We start from the raw sequence: 18,003 nt of genomic DNA on the forward strand, positions 1-18,003 counted from the left end.
TGATTTATATACCACCCTTCCTAAAGTGACTGAGGGTGGTTTACACTACAATCAGAATACATAACAATTAAAATCAGAAACCAATTAAAAGCAAAATAGAATTGCAATTAAAACTAAATATCATTTAAAGTCAGGCTAAAGAGATGGGTCTTTAAGAAAATAATCCCCTCATATCTGGGGGGAAAGTGTCCCACAACCTAGAGGTGACAGCCGAGAAGGCCCTATTCCAGGTTGCCACCAGATGAACCCCTCCTGATGGTCTCAATGAATGGTAGAGATCTTGTAGAGAAAAGCACTCTCTCAGGTACCCCAGATCTAAGCCATTTGTAATGGCTTACATTACATACCTGGACCTAAGTCAGATATGCCCATGTAATTCTTTCCAGCATGTGGACTATTACTTATTAAATTTGTATACTGCTTTTCCTAAAGTAGGAAGCTTTTCAGAATACAATAAAAACACACAAATTGGACTGGGAAGATCCCAGTTCAAATCCCCATTCACCCTATGACTCTGGGCTTATCTCTCAGACTAACCTACCTCACAGGGTTGTTGTGAGGACCAACATAACCATGTCTGCTGCTCTGGGCTCATTGGAGGAGAAGCAGGATATAAATGTAAAAATAAATTAATAAAATTTAAAATACAATCATACAAATAATAAGAAGATATGATCCACAGTGCAGAACAGTTTGTTCACAAGATTTACAATACCAGAACAAGATTCACAGTCTTTTTAAAACTCCACTATTTTTAAATTATGAACGAAGCAGAGAAATTGGCATATACTCCTTGTATGCCCTGCTCCAAGAAAGTTAGCTAGTCTTTAGCTACCTCTAGTTGGAAATTTAGCAACACACCCAAACAAGAAATTTAGCTAGTGTGATCAAAATTCTTTTTCACCTCAGCATTTTTCACAAATTTTGCCTGAAGAGGAACTCCCAGAATATCATTCATTCATTCATTCATTCATTCAGGTAGGGCTATCAATGACTACTAACCTGAATAGACGTACATTACCATCAGGAACAGAGGGGGCATGGCCCTAAACAACAGGTGCTAGGAAACACCAACAGGAATGGGTGCTGGTCTTGTGGTAGCAAGCATGAATTGTTCCCTTTGTGAAGCAAGGTCTGCTCTGGTTTGCATTTGAATGGGAGACTACATGTGAACAACATAAGATTTTCCCCTTAGGGGATGGGGCCGCTCTGGGAGGAGTACCTGCATGCTTGCGTGTGGAAAGTTCCAAGTTCCCTCCCTGGCATCTCCAGATAGGGCTGAGAGAGCCTCTTGCCTGCAACCTTGGAGAAGCTGCTGCTAGTCTGTGCAGACAAGACTGAGCTAGATGGACCAATGGTCTGGCTCAGTAGAAGGCATCTTCCTATGTTCCTGTGGTTGTCCTCCCCCCCCCCCCGCTTCTAGGGTTCCCTGATGGACCTGCTTGGCCAATGTTTGAAGCAGCATGCTAGACTAGATGGGCCCTTGGTCTGATCCAGCAAAGCTTTCCTTATGTTCTTTTGTATTATATTTCTATAGCACCTGACGTAGCAATCTCCAGGTGGTTTACAGAAATATAAATTTATGTATAAATATGGCTGGAATGTTGACAGAGCTAAAAAAGACCTGGTACTAGTGAGGAGAGAGAGTGTGTTTTTATGCCTTCAGAAGTATATTGGCTTTGTTCAAATTGCCATCATGGGCCTGTTCTCATAACCCTCCCAACATGTTGCATCTGAAACAATCTGTGTTGACTTGCACGGAGGGTGCCACACACTGCCTTGGGTATGCCGATGCCAAGAGCAGACACACAGAATCTAGCTTGTTTGCATGCTGGTGGGAAAGCAACATCCTGATCATTGACAATGGCATAGTGGTATAAAAAGATGATATGTGCAAGGAGTTCTGGGCATGGTGGCAACATTCCCTGACAACCACCTCAGCGTGTGATTCCCATGGCTAGATTCGTCTGAAAACCATGGATGATTCATGCTGTGAGGGTCATGAGAAGAGAGTCTCACAAGTGCCTTTTCCAAAATAAGAAAAAGTGTGTGTGTGTGTAGGGGGAGGGTATTGGCGCAGTAGTGAGCAGAAGCCATTGGAGGGAGGCAAGTTTCATTGCAAGGTTCAAAGACACATTCTTGCATATATTTGGGATTAAATAATAAGCTGTGCAAAATCGGATCGGTAAAACCACAAATGGTCTGATTTTACTCAGATCAGAGGCGGTCTGGAGACAGTACGAACCTGAACTTGCATAGCCCAGTTTGAATAAGGAGGAGAGCTGGTCTTGTGGTAGCAAGCATGACTTGTCCCCTTCGCTAAGCAGGGTCTGCCCTGGTTGCATACGAAAGGGAGACTTGATATGTGAGCACTGGAAGAGATTCCCCTCAGGGGATGGAGCTGCTCTGGGAAGAGCATCTAGGCTCCAAGTTCCCTCCCTGGCCAGTGGGCGACAAAATGCCAAATGCAGTTCAATGTTAGCAAGTGTAAGGTGATGCACAATGGGACCAAAAAACCCAACTTCAAGTATATGCTGATGGGATCTGAGCTGTCAGTGACTGACCAGGAGAGGGATCTTGGGGTCGTAGTGGACAGCTCATTGAAAGTGTCATTTCAATGTGCCGCAGCTGTAAAAAAGGCCAATTCCATGCTAGGGATAATTAGGAAGGGGACTGAAAATAAAACGGCTAATATTATATTGCCCTTATACAAAACTATGGTGCGACCACACTTGCAGTACTACGTACAATTCTGGTCACCACATCTTAAAAAGGATATTGTTGAACTGGAGAAGGTACAGAAGAGGGCAACCAAGATGATCAGGGGCCTAGAGCACCTTTCTTATGAGGCAAGACTACAACACCTGGGGCTTTTTAGTTTAGAAAAAAGACGACTGCAGGGAGACATAATAGCTGTCTATAAAATCATGCATGGTGTGGAGAGAGATAAATTCTTTTCCCTCTCACACAACACTAGAACCAGGGGTCATCCCATGAAATTGATTGCCAGGAAATCTAGGACCAACAAACGGAAGTTCTGTTTCACACAACACGTGATCCACTTGTGGAACTCTTTGCCACAGGATGTGGTGACAGTCAACAACCTGGATGGCTTTAAGAGGGGTTTGGAGAACTTCATGGAGGAGAGGTCTATCAATGGCTACTAGTCAGAGGGCTATAGGCCACCTCCAGCCTCAAAGGCAGGATGCCTTTGAGTACCAGTTGCGGAGGAGTAACAGCATGAGAGAGGGCACGCCCTCAACTCCTGCTTATGGCTTCTAGCAGCATCTGGTGGGCCACTGTGCGAAACAGTATGCTGGACTAGATGGGCCTTGGGGCTGATCCAACAGGGCTGTTCTTATGTTCTTATGTAAGATAGGGCTTGGAGAGACTCCTGCCTGAAACCTTGGAGAGCTGCTGCCAGTCTGTGTAGACAATACTGAGCTAGATGGACCAAGAGTCTGACTCAGCATATGGCAGGTTCCTATGTTCCTATGTATCAGATTTTCCCGACCCTGTTTGGAAAAAGAATCAGAGCTTTCCAGAGCTCTAAATGACGGCAAGAGTCTGCTCACTGGTTTGTGTGTGTGTGGGGGGGGGGGGGTTGGGGGGGTTTCTTTTTAAGCGATTTCAGTTGGAGGAAAAAGCCCATCTCCAGCCCTCTATCTGCCCACCTGTCTGCTTGTGCATATCTCCTTTAAAAAAAAAGGGTTCTGTAAAGATTTTTTTTAGTCCATTTTGACTAACAAGTGGCTGATTTGGGGGTTTCTCCTCCAATTTTCTCTTACATCACTTCCCCTTAGATTCTCTGATGTAACATCACTCTCTGGTGAGTGACATGCAACTCTCTGGTGTTACATTGTTTTTCTTCCAGGTTCACAGTGAGTATTCCGGTTACTTTAAAACATTGTTTTAAGGTTGGTCCAACTCTGATCCCAATCCTGACTCCGATTCCTATTCCAACTCCCAAATTCAGAAGAGTCCAAAGGTCCCTGAACCAACATTTGTGGGGTTAGATTAGATCGGTTCAGATCCGATCCCAACTTTTGCATTCAGGCACACCCCTGCTAAATAGTTTTTTAAAATGTATTCCAAGATCCTTGTGTGCATGATTATGTAATGAGTAAGGAAATAAAGGTGATGATGATGATGATGATGATCACACAGTCGTACACCAGTATTTCCAATCTTAGGAACATCGCAAGTCAGACCATAGGTCCATCTAGCTCAGTATTGTCTATACAGACTGGCAGTGGCTTCTCCAAGGTTTCAGGCAGGAGTCTCTCTCAGCCCTATGTGGAGATACCAGGGATTGAACCTGGGACCTTCTGCATACCAAGCAGACACTCTACCACTGAGCTACAGCCCCATCTCCCAGCAAAACTGTATTTTCAGAAATCCCTGAAGCTGCACTCTGAGGGCTACATTTGGCCTTTGCATTAATTTCCAGTCAATGGCCTCTTTGATGGCACAGATGAAGAGCTCGAGTGCCTGAAGGCCTTCATTGGAAATTGGGCTGCTGAGGCAGGCAAATATGCTGAAGCAATACAATGTTCATCTAAGCATAGCTTTAAAATTAGAAAGCAGTTAAGATAAAAACTTGGCATTTTTTATTTGGCTGATTTGGGAGGATTTTTTTTTAAGGACAAGCAAATGGTTTGCATACATTTATAGGGAAAGATGGAGATTAAAAATCAATGAGGCTTTATTTCATCAGAGGTAATTATTTCCCAGAGTTTTAACATCATTTGGCCATCGAGAGCCCAAAGAAGCCGCAGGCAGCAACACACAATCTTTATGGCTGTGGCTTTTAAGAAGCAGCAATGGGGGTATTTATAGGTCAGAAATAGAGGCTCTCTCTTTATGGTTCTCAGCAAACCATTGACGTACATCAGTACCTTGCACAACAGGTCAGGGGTCTATCATTTGCTGGTGAGTTCAGCTGATACTTCTACTTTTTGAATAGGGCAAAATGGTCCACTGACCAGAAAATAGCCAACCTGGATGCGGATGTTGTTAGTTGGGGGGTAGGGAAAGCCAATGGTGTAGGGAGAATGCTGGTGGCCCCTGTCCAGTCCACTGCCAGCCCCTGCCACCCAAGCAATGCCCCCTGCACCCGATGTCAAATATACAAGGGGCATGGTTGATTTTGCAAGCAGGGCCACATGCCCCATTTGCAAACATGGCCATGCCCCCTGCATGTCTGATGTCAGATGCAAGAGCATGGCTGGGGTGCTAGGTGTGGCCCCTGGGTATGGTGGCCCTAGTTCTTTGAACCCCTCTGTGCAATTGTGGCTCCACCTTTGGGGAAAGCTCTGGGTCAGCTTCCCGAATATATTGTGTAAAAACTGGACTCTTTTATGCCTTTTTTTGGCCTTTATTGTGCATATTATGATTTACAGGTATGGACCCACAACAAAATGCTGCAGTATAGCCCTAGAGTCAAAGGCAGAAGGTAAACCCATTTATTGCTATTAACAATATTAATACTAATAATAGTGGGTGACATCTGGATGAATGCTGACTTCCTAATTAATGGTTCACTGTCACACAAGTGGGTAAAAGGGGACATATGGAGGGCCAAATCCAAATCAAGATAATGGCAGGGATACATTAAAGCCAACTCCTCCCTTTCCGTGAACTTTTTCACACAGTGCATAGTTAATCTATGGAATTCTCTGTCACAAGATGTGGTGACAGCCACCAGCCTAGATGGCTTTAAAAGGGGATTAGACAAATTCATAGAGGACACGTCTATCTGTGGCTACTAGTCTTGTGGTTGTGGGCCACATCCAGCCTCAGAGGCACAATGCCTCTCAATACCTGTTGCAGGGGAACAACAAAAAGAGAGAAGCCATGCCCTCGCCTCTTGCCTATGGGCTTCCCAGAGACATCCGGTGGACCACTGCAACCAGCCAGTAAATGAAGTGCTCAGTTCATTTTGCATCTCGTCCATACCCAGCCAACAGGATGTTGGATGAGATAGACCTTGGGCCTGATCCAGCTGGACTGTTCTTATGTTCCTGACCTGTATCAGGGTTCTGCACATTTGTTATTTACAGAAACAAACAAAAACCCAAGCACCCCAGGACCAATGATATGATTAAAGTCGTGTCTAGTTTGGACCTAGGAGTATGATTTCCATGTGCCTTTCTGCTATGTTTCTGCTCGAGTCACTGTCCTGGGCATTCTTTTTGACTAGAAGGGGCAAATCAGAGCAGCATCTCATCTCATACAGAGCGGTAACAAGCAGCCCCTCTTCAGAAGGATAATGCTGTTGCATCTCCCCATGCTCCAGCCATGTCTGGTGGAGAGAGACAGCAAAATCATCTTAGCCCTGTGGAGGCTGGTTTGGAGGCGGCAAGTCCAAATAAATGAATCATAGGCACGGTAAGCAACCTCCTTTGCATGTGGATAGTTTGAGCCACCACAATTCTTTTCTGGTGTGGTGCAATGGTTAGAATGCTGGACTGCAAGTGGGGAGACCTGGGTTCAAATCCCCACTCAGCCATGAAGCTCACTGGATGATCTTGGGGGAATAACATTTTTCTCAGTCACACAAACTTACAAGGTTGTTGTGAGGAGGAACAGGGGTAATCCATAAGGACATAAGAACAGCCCTGCTGGATCAGGCCCAAGGCCTATCAAGTCCAGCATCCTGTTTCACACAGTGGCCCACCAGATGCCGCTGGGAAGCCCCCAGGCAAGAGGTGAGGGCATGCCATCTCTCCTACTGTTATTCCCCTGCTACTGGTATTTAGAGGCATCTTGCCTCTGGGGTTGGAGGTGACCTCCAGCCTCCATGTATATCCATGTTGGCTGCCCTGTGTTACTTGGAGGAAAGGCGGGATATTAATTGTGAGTAAGAACCACAATTGATCTCTTACGGCATATTAATGTGCCCTAGACATGTTGTAGTCTTTAGGGCTACATACAGGGGCATAGGGAGTTTGGCCATGACTGGAGGATGAAGTCCTCCAGCCCCCGCCCCCATGGCTTTACGATCACATGCATGGAGCACGTGTGCACCCCAAGCCATGCCCCCTGTTTCTGAAGTCTGACCCAAGGGGGCAGAACCAATGCCGAGGACGGGGCCCATCAACCCTGGCAGAATTTCCCCAGTCAGTGGTTCATGGAATCGCTGATTGGCAGCTCCTTTCCCGGCCTCCTTGAGAAGGCAGGTCATGGAACTCCCAGGCAGTGATTCCACGAACTGCTGACTGGGGAAGGGAAACTTTTCCAGGGCTGACAAGCTCTGTCCTCGGCATTGCCCCCCCCCCACTTGCCCCTGATGTCAGATACAGAACGCAAGGCCAGAGATGCTCTTACCCCTGGACTTGGGGGGGGGGGTGAAGTCCAGAGTCTCCACATCCCCTTGGGGCCCCCAAGTCTTCCTTAATCTGTCCTGGGTGGTGTGGTTGCCGCGGGCCCGCATTGTGGTGGACGGCCGAGTGCAATTGTGACTTGCACCCGATGCTTTAGAGAAAGAGAGGGGAGTGGGGAAGCATTATGTTGTGTGTTGAAATGTTACTTCTAATGCCCTGCTAATGCATATTTGCATAAATATATCTGTTTTATATTCTTCCATTCTTGTGAGTTCAGTTGCTGTTTGAGTACTCAAAAATTCACAAGTTAAAAATACTGGGTGTGCCACGGTATGTGTAGAGGATTGTGCTTAACTTGCGGGGTGGGGGGCCCTCCAGTGGTGGTGGGGCCCTCCACAGGCCTTTAGGTCTAGGCTCCAAGATTACCTAGGTGCACCTCTGGGTGGAGCCACTGCATGGGGTCTGTTCGGACCCTCTCCCATCCCTCCCCAGTCAGAATTTCATTGAAACGCTGGCTGGGATCCCCGCACACCCTCCCCCGCCCCCCACCCAGCACAGCCAGCGTTTTGTGAAACACTGCTGGGGAGGAGAGGGATGTGCCTCATGATCCCAGCAGGCAAGTGCTTCGTTTGCTGGTTGGGTGTTGGAGGGGGCAAGGGGGCATCCTGGCCCATGGTTAAGAGGTGCCTTGGTGGCACGATCACCCCCCCCCACACACACACACACCGCTCCCTTGGAATACCAGTTGCAGGGGAACAACAGCAGGAGAGGGTGTATGCCTTCAGATATTTATATACTGCTCTCCAACCAAAGTTCTCCAAGCGGTTTACATAGACAAACGACACATATATAAGATGGTCCCCTGTCCCCAAAGGGCTCACAATCTAAAAAGAAACATAAGGTAAAGACCAGCGGCAGCCACTGAAGGGATGCTGTGCTGGGGTTAGACAGGGCCAGTTGCTCTCCCTGTGCTACATATAAGAGAATCACCACTTTAACAGGTGTCTCTTTGCTCACTCAGCAGGGGTCTAGTGGGACACTGTGGGCAAAAGGAGGCTGAACTAGATAGTCTGATCGAGACAAGGCTCTTCTGCTCATTACTAAACTATGGCGATACGTTTCAGAAAGAAAACCACACACAAGACAGCCCAAAGTGACTCGTGAGACCAGCACTTCCCGAGTGACATAAATCAACTGAAACACTTCCCAAAAATACCCCAGAAGTTTTGCAATTATGCTCACCCCTTTCGCTGCAGAAGCTGGCTCGTCCGCCCCCTCCCTCCCCCCCGCCACCACTTTTGATAGCCTCATCATAATACTCCTCTAATGAGAAAGATTGCTTCAAATGTTGGCAGTTCTTAAGTCTCCAGACAGAATTAAATTGTCAAAGACACTCCATTTTAAAGCATTTAGCTCTTCTATGGAATAAAAAAATCTGCTAAATTAAAAGAAGACAGTTAAGTATTATTGAACCAAAGCTAAATAGGGGTTGCTACCATTAAAAGAAGTCACACACACACACACACACACACACACACACACACTATCACCATCTTTGTGCCTTTGTCATTTGCAGACTTCATAGGAACATAGGAAACTGCCATATACTGAGTCAGACCATTGGTCTATCTAGCTCAGTATTGTCTTCACAGACTGGCAGCGGCTTCTCCAAGGTTGCAGGCAGGAATCTCTCTCAACCCTATCGTGGAGAAGCCAGGGAGGCAACTTGAAACCTTCTGCTCTTCCCAGAGCGGCTCCATCCCCTGAGGGGAATATCTTACAGTGCTCTCACATCAAGTCTCCCATTCAGATGCAACCAGGGCAGACCCTGCTTAGCTATGGGGACAAGTCATGCTTGCTACCACAAGACCAGCTCTCCTCCCGGCATCAGAAAGGTGATGGCTGTTGCTGGCATGGAGGACCCCAAATGGCAGCGGGTCCTCTCCAATTAGCCGGTCTGGAACATTTGCATAATCATAGTATATTATGGTTCCATAACTTGGAAAAATTATTTTAAAAGGCCTCCATTGTTTAAAGAAGCCTCATTCGCTCTATCCCAGGACAAGCAGCAGAAGCCAGAGCAGCCAGGCAAGAGGGAGACTTCTCCAGCCTCTCAGGAGCCAGGTCTTCTTAACTTCCTCCCTGGTCAGGAACTAGACTGGATGAGACGATGTGTGCAGAGGGGTGCAGGGTTATCTCCCTTGCAGATTCCAGCTGGCCTGACACTGACCACACATCCCAAGACAGTCTTTCCTGCCACATGGTCTTGGAGAGCAAGAAAAAACTAGCCAGGAAAGCAGACTGGAAGGTTTGGCCTAATACAAAAAGACAATAAGGCCATTCTCACAGCCATTTTTGGAGGGCAGGGAGGGGTACGGGGAGAAGGCAAGGCCGAGCTTACCTTCCTCCTAGATGCTTCTGATCCATGTGTGGGACACGCACCTCACCCACCCGCACGATCCATGCTGCTGTGGTGGGCAGCATGGCATTCTGGGGAAATGCATCCTGGCCTCCAGATATCTCTAAATGTACCACGCAAGGTACGCAGTGCACTGAGGCAGGGTTTCTTAACCTTGGGCCCCCAGATGTTGTTGGACTACAACTCCCATCACCCCCAGATATGGCCTTTGTGGCTGAGGATGATGGGAGTTGTAGTCCAAAACCATCTGGGGAGCCCAAGGTTAAGAAACCCTGCACTGAGAGATTTCCCCTAAAGCTCAGTGCTCTAGGCATCCAGCACTGTCTCTGCTCAGGCTGCTTACCTGGTGTAGGTAAGTTTCACTTAAAAATTTTGTTTTTAAAGGTAGAAACCCCGAACTTGTACGGAACCAAGGGTTGTTCAGGGGTGTTCGGATGTACACAAAACCAAACATGCCAGGTCCAGTTTGATTCAGACTCGAACTGGGCATACTGGTTTTGTGCACACATCTCTATAAAAGGCCAGGTAACTATCCCAGGCTACCTAGGGAGGAGGTACTGGGATTGGCCCTGATTCCAGCATTTCACATGAGCCCAAGCCTGGGTAGGGCTGCTCGTAAATATCGAAAATAGCTTCGATATTTTCTAAGAGGAATCTGACCCATTTTCTGAATGTGTCTGAAAATGTCGAGCAAGCATCATGAAAAAGATAAATAAACCAACAACATTAATTACCTTGCCTCTATATGTATCTAATGCATAGCAAAATCCTCACTCCTCTAATTTATGTATTTATTATTTATTTGTTCGATTTCTAGACCGCCCTTACAGAATAGCTCAGGGCGGTTCACAAATATCACAAAACAGTTAAAATCAAACAATGATCGGGAACAAAGATTTTAATATACAATAAAGCAGCTAAAAAACCCAAAACAATTCAAAAACTTATAAAAACCTGATACATTAAGAATCCTTTAAAACAATTTACATTCTTTGACACCCTGACTTGTTCTTCTGGAGTCACCCCAATTGCTGGCCATACAGATCTCCTGTAGAAGTAGGCAAGGTTTGAAATTTTGTTGCGGATTTGTGCTCTGTACATGTGTCTGTTCGAGCGTCTGTACATGTTTTTGTGTGAATGACTGTAAATGCATTCCTTTCAGAACCTGGGTACAGGCCTGAAATGCAGGATATAGATAGGAAGTGTACTGCTGTACATGTGTTCCACATGTGAATAAGTGTACATGTGTATAGATCTGTATATGCATCTAACATAATTTGTGAACAGGGTTTATAGTTCTGTCTTAAAGCCATGCCTGATGGTGATCCAATATTTGACAGGAGAATGTTAATGTTCAGTGGTCAGGAGATGTTTCTTTATAGGAGTTTGTTTCAGTTGTCCTGGGGAGGAGAGCTGGTCCTGTGGTAGCAAGCATGAATTGTCTCCTTTGCTAAGCAGAGTCTGCCTTGGTTTGAATTTGGGTGGGGGACTACCTGTGAGCACTAAGTTATAGGTTAGGTTATGGGGCCATGGATCAATGGAAGGGTATCTGTATGCCTGCATGCGGAAGGTCCCAGGATTACTCCCTGGCATTTCCTGGTAGGGCTGGGAGAGACTCCTTGCTGTAACTTTGGAGAGTTGCTGCCAGTCAGTGTAGACAATACTGAGCTAGATGGACCAATGACCTGACCCTAACTGGCAGCTTCCTATGTCAGACCATTGATCCGTCTAGCTCAATATTGTCCATATTCACCGGCAGCAGCTCTCCAGGGTTAGATGATGGTGTGGAGATCTCTCTGGAATGTTTGAAACAGAGAAAGCTATCAGAATTCAGGAAAGGTGATATAATCAACTTCCTCCTCCTCAAACTACCCACCAGAAAAAAGAAAAAAAGAAAAGAAATCCTCTGCAAATTATGATAGTAAATATTTTCCAAATATACTCTGGGCATGTGAATATTCAACGCATATTGAATCTTCAGTATCAGCAATTCACATCCAAATGTGCTGCACAGTAAGCAACACTTGAGCAATGAACATCTGGCACACAGCTGGCATGCAACAGAAATCATACTTTGATCATAGCTGACAAGTAGCAGTCAGCAACTGACAGCAGGCATGCAGCGGCAATCAGTACTTGACAACAGATTTGTAACCCAAAGTGATAAAGATTCTACTCCATTAATCCAGTGAGCTGGTCAAAACAAGTAAAGTCTGAAAGGTGACGTCCAACCCCGATTCTGAAATGTGAATATTCAGCCGAATTCAACATTTGGCAAGTTTTCGTTTCAGTCCTACTGTTAAGGGGGTCTAGGATGCAGACTGAAGTGAAGAGCCCATCATATTTATGCCTGCACAGCACTTTGCACATAGGAAACTGTCTGCCTATATATATGCACATCAACATAACCCTAACCCCATATAATAACATGCCGGTTCAATATCTTTTCACGCTCACCATGCCCAAATGTCAAAGAGTGTTTACAATGGTGCAGTTCAATGTCTTAGCATCAGTGAAGATTTAAGACAATCCCTTATACTGAGCATACATGCCCTTGTGGTTCTGGGGCAGTAGAATCAATGGGGCATGTCCTACTATGTTGTATATTTTATTGTGATAGTCATAACAATAACTATCATACTTCGGACACATTATGCGAAGATCCAGCTCCCTTGATAAATCCATAATGCTGGGAAAATTGGAAGGAAAGAGAAGAAGAGGACGAGCAGCGGCAAGGTGGATGGACTTGATCACGACAGCAACGAGTGCACCACTGAGAGACCTTAAAGGCCAAGTTGAAGACAGATCATCCTGGAGAGAATCTATCTATGTGGTCGCTAAGAGTCGACATCGACTTGACGGCACTGAATCAATCAATCAATCATTCATTCATAACACTTATATTACAGCTTTTTAACTTGATTTTTTTTTATGTTTTCCTTCTTCTCTCTAACCAGAATTCAAGATATTGTATACTAAGGTTGTGCATGTGACAATGTACTGTGATGCTGGGGAGGGCTGGCAGAGAGGCTCCTTCCTGCCTCCCTGCAGATGATCCTTCCACTCCTTGTCCCTCTGCCACTCACGCACCCACACAAGTGCCATGGTGGCGAGAGGCAGAGCCGGGATCTAGAGGACTTCATCCTCCAGCATCCCACAATGCACCATGAGAGGAGTGCGGTGCATTGGGGGATTTCCCCACTGCTGATGCTCCTGCCACCTGGCTGTATGGATCCTCGGGCTACAGGCAGCCTGAGTGTCCACACAGCCAGGAAAGGCGAGGGAGAAGGGCACATGTGGCCCTTTACCTCACTTTTCACCTGGGTTATTGACCTGGGCTACTTGGCTGAAGAGCGCTGGGATCGGAGCTGACCACATGACCAGCCCGACAGTGCTGTGCAAGCCTGGGTAGGGCTGGTCATGTGAACGACCTTACTGTGTAGTTGGGTTCTGTGTGACAGGAGATAATATTACACGTTACGTGATTAGTGGATAGTTATTTAATTATAGTGAGTGTAATACTTATAATCTGTTTCTAAATTGTACGATGAGGTGTTCAGTATTCCTGTTTTGGTTGGTCAGAGACTGTAATAAAGGACTGATTGATTGGTTGACTGACTGATATGCACATCCAGCCATTCTGCATGGGATTCCTTAGTCATCCATCCATAGCTTCAGACGTCCACAATATGAATGGAAAGCAGAACAATGGATTTGCTATTTTCTATGCTCAGTGAAAACCTTTAGGGAGATGCCTACTCGGAACCATAGGAAGCAGACTTATATCAAGTTGGACCATTGGTTCATCTCGTTCAGCTGCCTACACCAACTTGCAGCGGCTCTCCTGAGTTTCCGATGGGTCTTTCCCAGGTTCACCTGGAATTGCCAGGGATTGAACCTGGGGCAAGCAAGGCAGATGCTCTTCCACTGAGCTATGATCCTTCTGCATCTTGGCTCCAGGCCATCCCTTGAAGTCCATGACTGTCAAGGATTGCTCTGGACCATTGGAGTCAGACTTGGAGGAGCCCGATCTGGAAGTAGCCAGGGAAACAGATCATGATGGATGCCTCAGTAGTGAGTCTGAACAGGATCAGGAGGCTAGGACCAATGCACCAGAGATCCCTGAAGCCCCAGCCAGGGCAAAGGCCACTCAGCCAGGAAGCAGGGACCCTTATGAAGCCCTTCCTGAGGTCTTGTGGTAGCAAGCATGACCTGTCTCCTTAGCTAATCAGAGCCCACCCTGGTTGCATATGAATGGGAGACTAGAAGTGTGAGCACTGTAAGATATTCCCCAGAGCTGCTCTGGGAAGAGCAGAAGGTTCCAAGTTCGCTTTGTGGCATCTCCAAGATAGGGCTGAGAGAGATTCCTTCAACCTTGGAGAAGCTGCTGCCAGTTTGTGTAGACAATCCTGAGCTAGATGGACCAAGGGACTGACTCAGTATATGGCAGCTTCCTATGTCCCTAGGAGGGACCCCCAATACCCAGACCATCATGGACATGGGGCTTCCCCTCGAGACGCTCTGTGGACTCTGATCAGGAGGAGCCTTCCCATCAGATTGAACAGTGCTGGAAGAAGGCCCGTGAAGCCCTCTGCAAACGCAGGCGGAGTGCATGCCTAACTGCCAGAAAGGAAATTAGGTCAAAGGCTACTCATGGACAAATTTAAAGATTTCCCTTGTGAGGAGGAGTTCTACTCGGAAGCCAGCAGGCAGGCAGTCCCAGCTGCAACCAATGACCCGTTAGGCTCTGCTCTTCCAAGCCCCAGCTTTATAAGCCCCTCAGCCTAGCCTGCTTGCTGCTGGAGCAATGGCCCTCTTGTTGGTCTGGCTTCCAGCTTCCTTGCGTCTGAACCCAGCCAGTCGCAGAGAACTCCATGCCCCAGCTTGTGCTCCCTGTCGTCACCAGCAGCCTGGCTCCTGACACCACCAACTCCCTGGCTCTGGCCTCTGCTGGGTCTTCTTCCCTCAGGAGTCCTGTTCAAGCTTTTGCTCAGCCCTGGCCTGTGATCTACCCTGGCAGTCAGTCTCAGCAGTGTGAACTTACTGGCACCGCTGCCATACACACCGCCCCCACCAAGCAGTAGGGATGGGCACGGAACCGGTTCGGAGGCCCTTTATGGGCCTCCGAACCAGTTTGAACGGCAGGCAGTTCTGCCGGTTTGGAGACGGGAGGGATTCTGCTTTAAGAGTATAAAGCAGTAAGCCACTCTGGGTATAAACCACCTAGAGACGTAAGTTTTGGGCGGTATAAAAACATGCTAAATAAATAAATAAATGAATGAATGAATAAGGGTGGGGGAGGGTGCACTTACCCCTCCCTCCACTTCCCCCCCACCCAGTCCTTTGGGGTGGCAGTGTACCTCCCTGCCACCCCGTTTCCCCCTTTATAGGAAGTAGGTGGATGTATCCAATGTGCCTGCATGCGCATGTCGCACGCATATGCCCAATGTGCCTGCCCGTGCCCACACATGTGTCCGCTGCACACAGGTGCACTGGATACTTCCGGTAAAGGGGGCAATGGGGTGGCAGGGAGGTACGTTGCCGCACTGGTGGACTTTTAAAACATGGAGCCCCAGCAGGAGAAAAGCAGCGGGAGGGGTAAGTGCACCCTCCCCTGCCCTTAAAGCAGAAACCCCCCTGCCTTCGAGCCTCCCCTGCCCGGTTCCGTGCACATCCCTACCAGGCAGTGTTCCCTCTAACAGGGATTCCCAGATGTTATTAACTACAACTCAATACTTTAATTAGTTTTACAGGTGAAACTCGGAAAATTAGAATATCGTGCAAAAGTCCATTAATTTCAGTAATGCAAGTTAAAAGGTGAAACTGATATATGAGACAGATGCATTACATGCAAAGCGAGATAAGTCAAGCCTTAATTTGTTATAATTGTGATGATCATGGCATACAGCTCATGAAAACCCCAAATCCACAATCTCAGAAAATTAGAATATTACATGGAACCAAGAAGACAAGGATTGAAGAATAGAACAATATCGGACCTCTGAAAAGTATACAGTGTACTGTGCTTGATTGGCCAGCAAACTCGCCTGACCTGACCCCATAGAGAATCTATGGGGCATTGCCAAGAGAAGGATGAGAGACATGAGACCAAACAATGCAGAATTGCTGAAGGCGGCTAATGAAGCATCCTGGTCTTCCATAATACCTCATCAGTGCCACAGGCTGATAGCATCCATGCCACGCCGCATTGAGGCAGTAATTGCTGCAAAAGGGGCCCAAACCAAGTACTGAATACATATGCATGCTTATACTTTTCAGAAGTCCGATATTGTTCTATTCTTCAATCCTTGTCTTCTTGGTTCCATGTAATATTCTAATTTTCTGAGATTGTGGATTTGGGGTTTTCATGAGCTGTACGCCATGATCATCACAATTATAACAAATTAAGGCTTGACTTATCTCGCTTTGCATGTAATGTGTCTGTCTCATATATCAGTTTCACCTTTTAATTTGCATTACTGAAATTAATGGACTTTTGCACAATATTCTAATTTTCCGAGTTTCACCTGTAATTGTTGTAATGCTAACCTGATTTTCAGGGTTTTAATTGTTATGATAGTTTAATTGTTTTTTAAGATTTTTTTTAAATTGGTGCTAATATTTATAGCTCTGTTTTAATTGTTTTTGGTTTTAATGGTTTCTGTTTTAAATTGTAAACCGCCCTGAGCCTTTTCGGAAGGGTGGTATAAAAAAAATTGAATATATAAATAAATAATGTATAAACTCCCAGAATCCCCAGCTGCAATGACCTTTGGTTGGGGATTATGGCAGTTGTAGCCAACAACATCTGGGAATTCCTCTTACAGGGAACTCTGACACCAAGTAAACTTTGAGTAAGCACTCATGGCCATGCGGAGGCTTTGCCAATGTGCCAGGACAATGACAGAGAGGGATTGGAATCTAGGAGTTCCTACATTCAAAATCAGCCCTCTTTCTGGAACTGCTCACTTGGAACATGTTACACCAATCATCTAAGAGCTACACTGGCTGATGATTTGTTTCTGGATCCAATTCAAGGTGCTGGTCATTACCTTTAAATCCCTTAACAGTTTGGGCCCTGGACACCTGAAGGACCCCCTGCTCCCAAGGGGTTCTGCCCACCTAACAAGGACATCAGAGGGGGCTCTGCTCTGCGGGCTGACATAGCCATTAGAAAGGCTAAATAGTTGCACACATCTCCCTTGCTAACTGAACAAAAGAGGCACCTTGTTCAATTGATTATTCCTTTTATTTAGCAAGAGGAGAGCAACTGGCCCTATCCAGCCGCAGCACAGCATCCCTCCAGTGGCTGTTTCTGGTATCTGTCTTGTGTGGGTTTTTTTAAAAGATTATAAGCCCTTTGGGGATAGGGAGCTATTTTATTTATTTTTATATCTATGTAAACCGCTTTGGGAACTTTTGTTGAGAAGTGGTATGTAAATATTCATTGTATTCACTGTATTCATGGGACAGGGCCTTTTTTGTTGCTGCCCCTAGGTTCTGGAATGCTCTCCCAGTGAATGTCTGTTCTTTGATATCTGTGGCTGCTTTAAAGTGCTGGACTAGGACCGGGGAGACCCGAGTTCAAATCCCCATTCAGCCATGATACTAGCGCGGTGACTCTGGGCCTGTCACTTCTCACTAACCTACTAACCTAACCTACTTCACAGGGTTGTTGTGAGGAGAAACTTAAGTATGTAGTACACCACTCTGGGCTCCTCGGAGGAAGAGAGGGATATAAATATAATAAATAAATAAATAAATAAATAACTTTTTATCTGTTCAGGCTTCTACACTTTAGGGATTAACTCCTCTGTTCTTGGGCATTTCGTATCGTTTTATGGTTTTTATTGTTTTACTGACTTTAATATTTTAAATGTGATTCTTAAGGAGTTTTATTGTGTTCTTTTTTTTTGTAAACTGCCTCGGGATATGTTTTTATGAAAGGTCGTATAGAAATTGAACTATAAATAATTACTAGTCACTATAAAAAAAAACCCAGACTACAGTATCACGCCCACAGTATAGTATAGGGGACATAATTGTGCTGGTTTAACTCCATTGGTTTAAATAGCCTTGTTCTGCATTAATGTTGCTTCAGACAAAAGAGGGACAGCTCCCCCCTCCCCAATAAAACTTGGGGAGCACTGAAATAAATAATAATAAACTGATTAGTGTTGTGGATCTTTGCCGTGACATCACTGTGCATGACATACTGCCGCATGGATTTATGAAGTGTTCAACAGCCTACACTGAAAG

The 18,003-nt window shown here is 46.0% G+C and overlaps 1 long non-coding RNA gene and 1 other non-coding gene across 4 annotated transcripts in view; both read right to left on the minus strand.

Moving 5' to 3' along the window:
- The window catches only part of LOC128351846 (uncharacterized), a 127,823-nt gene that overhangs the window by 61,870 nt on the left and 47,950 nt on the right, over nucleotides 1-18,003 (minus strand). The window lies entirely within an intron of this gene.
- TRNAT-GGU (transfer RNA threonine (anticodon GGU)) lies at nucleotides 4,298-4,369 on the minus strand. The gene has a single exon. It is a non-coding gene; the product is annotated as a tRNA-Thr (tRNA).

This window comes from Hemicordylus capensis, chromosome 3 (genome assembly GCF_027244095.1).
Source record: "Hemicordylus capensis ecotype Gifberg chromosome 3, rHemCap1.1.pri, whole genome shotgun sequence".
Lineage (NCBI taxonomy): Eukaryota > Metazoa > Chordata > Lepidosauria > Squamata > Cordylidae > Hemicordylus > Hemicordylus capensis.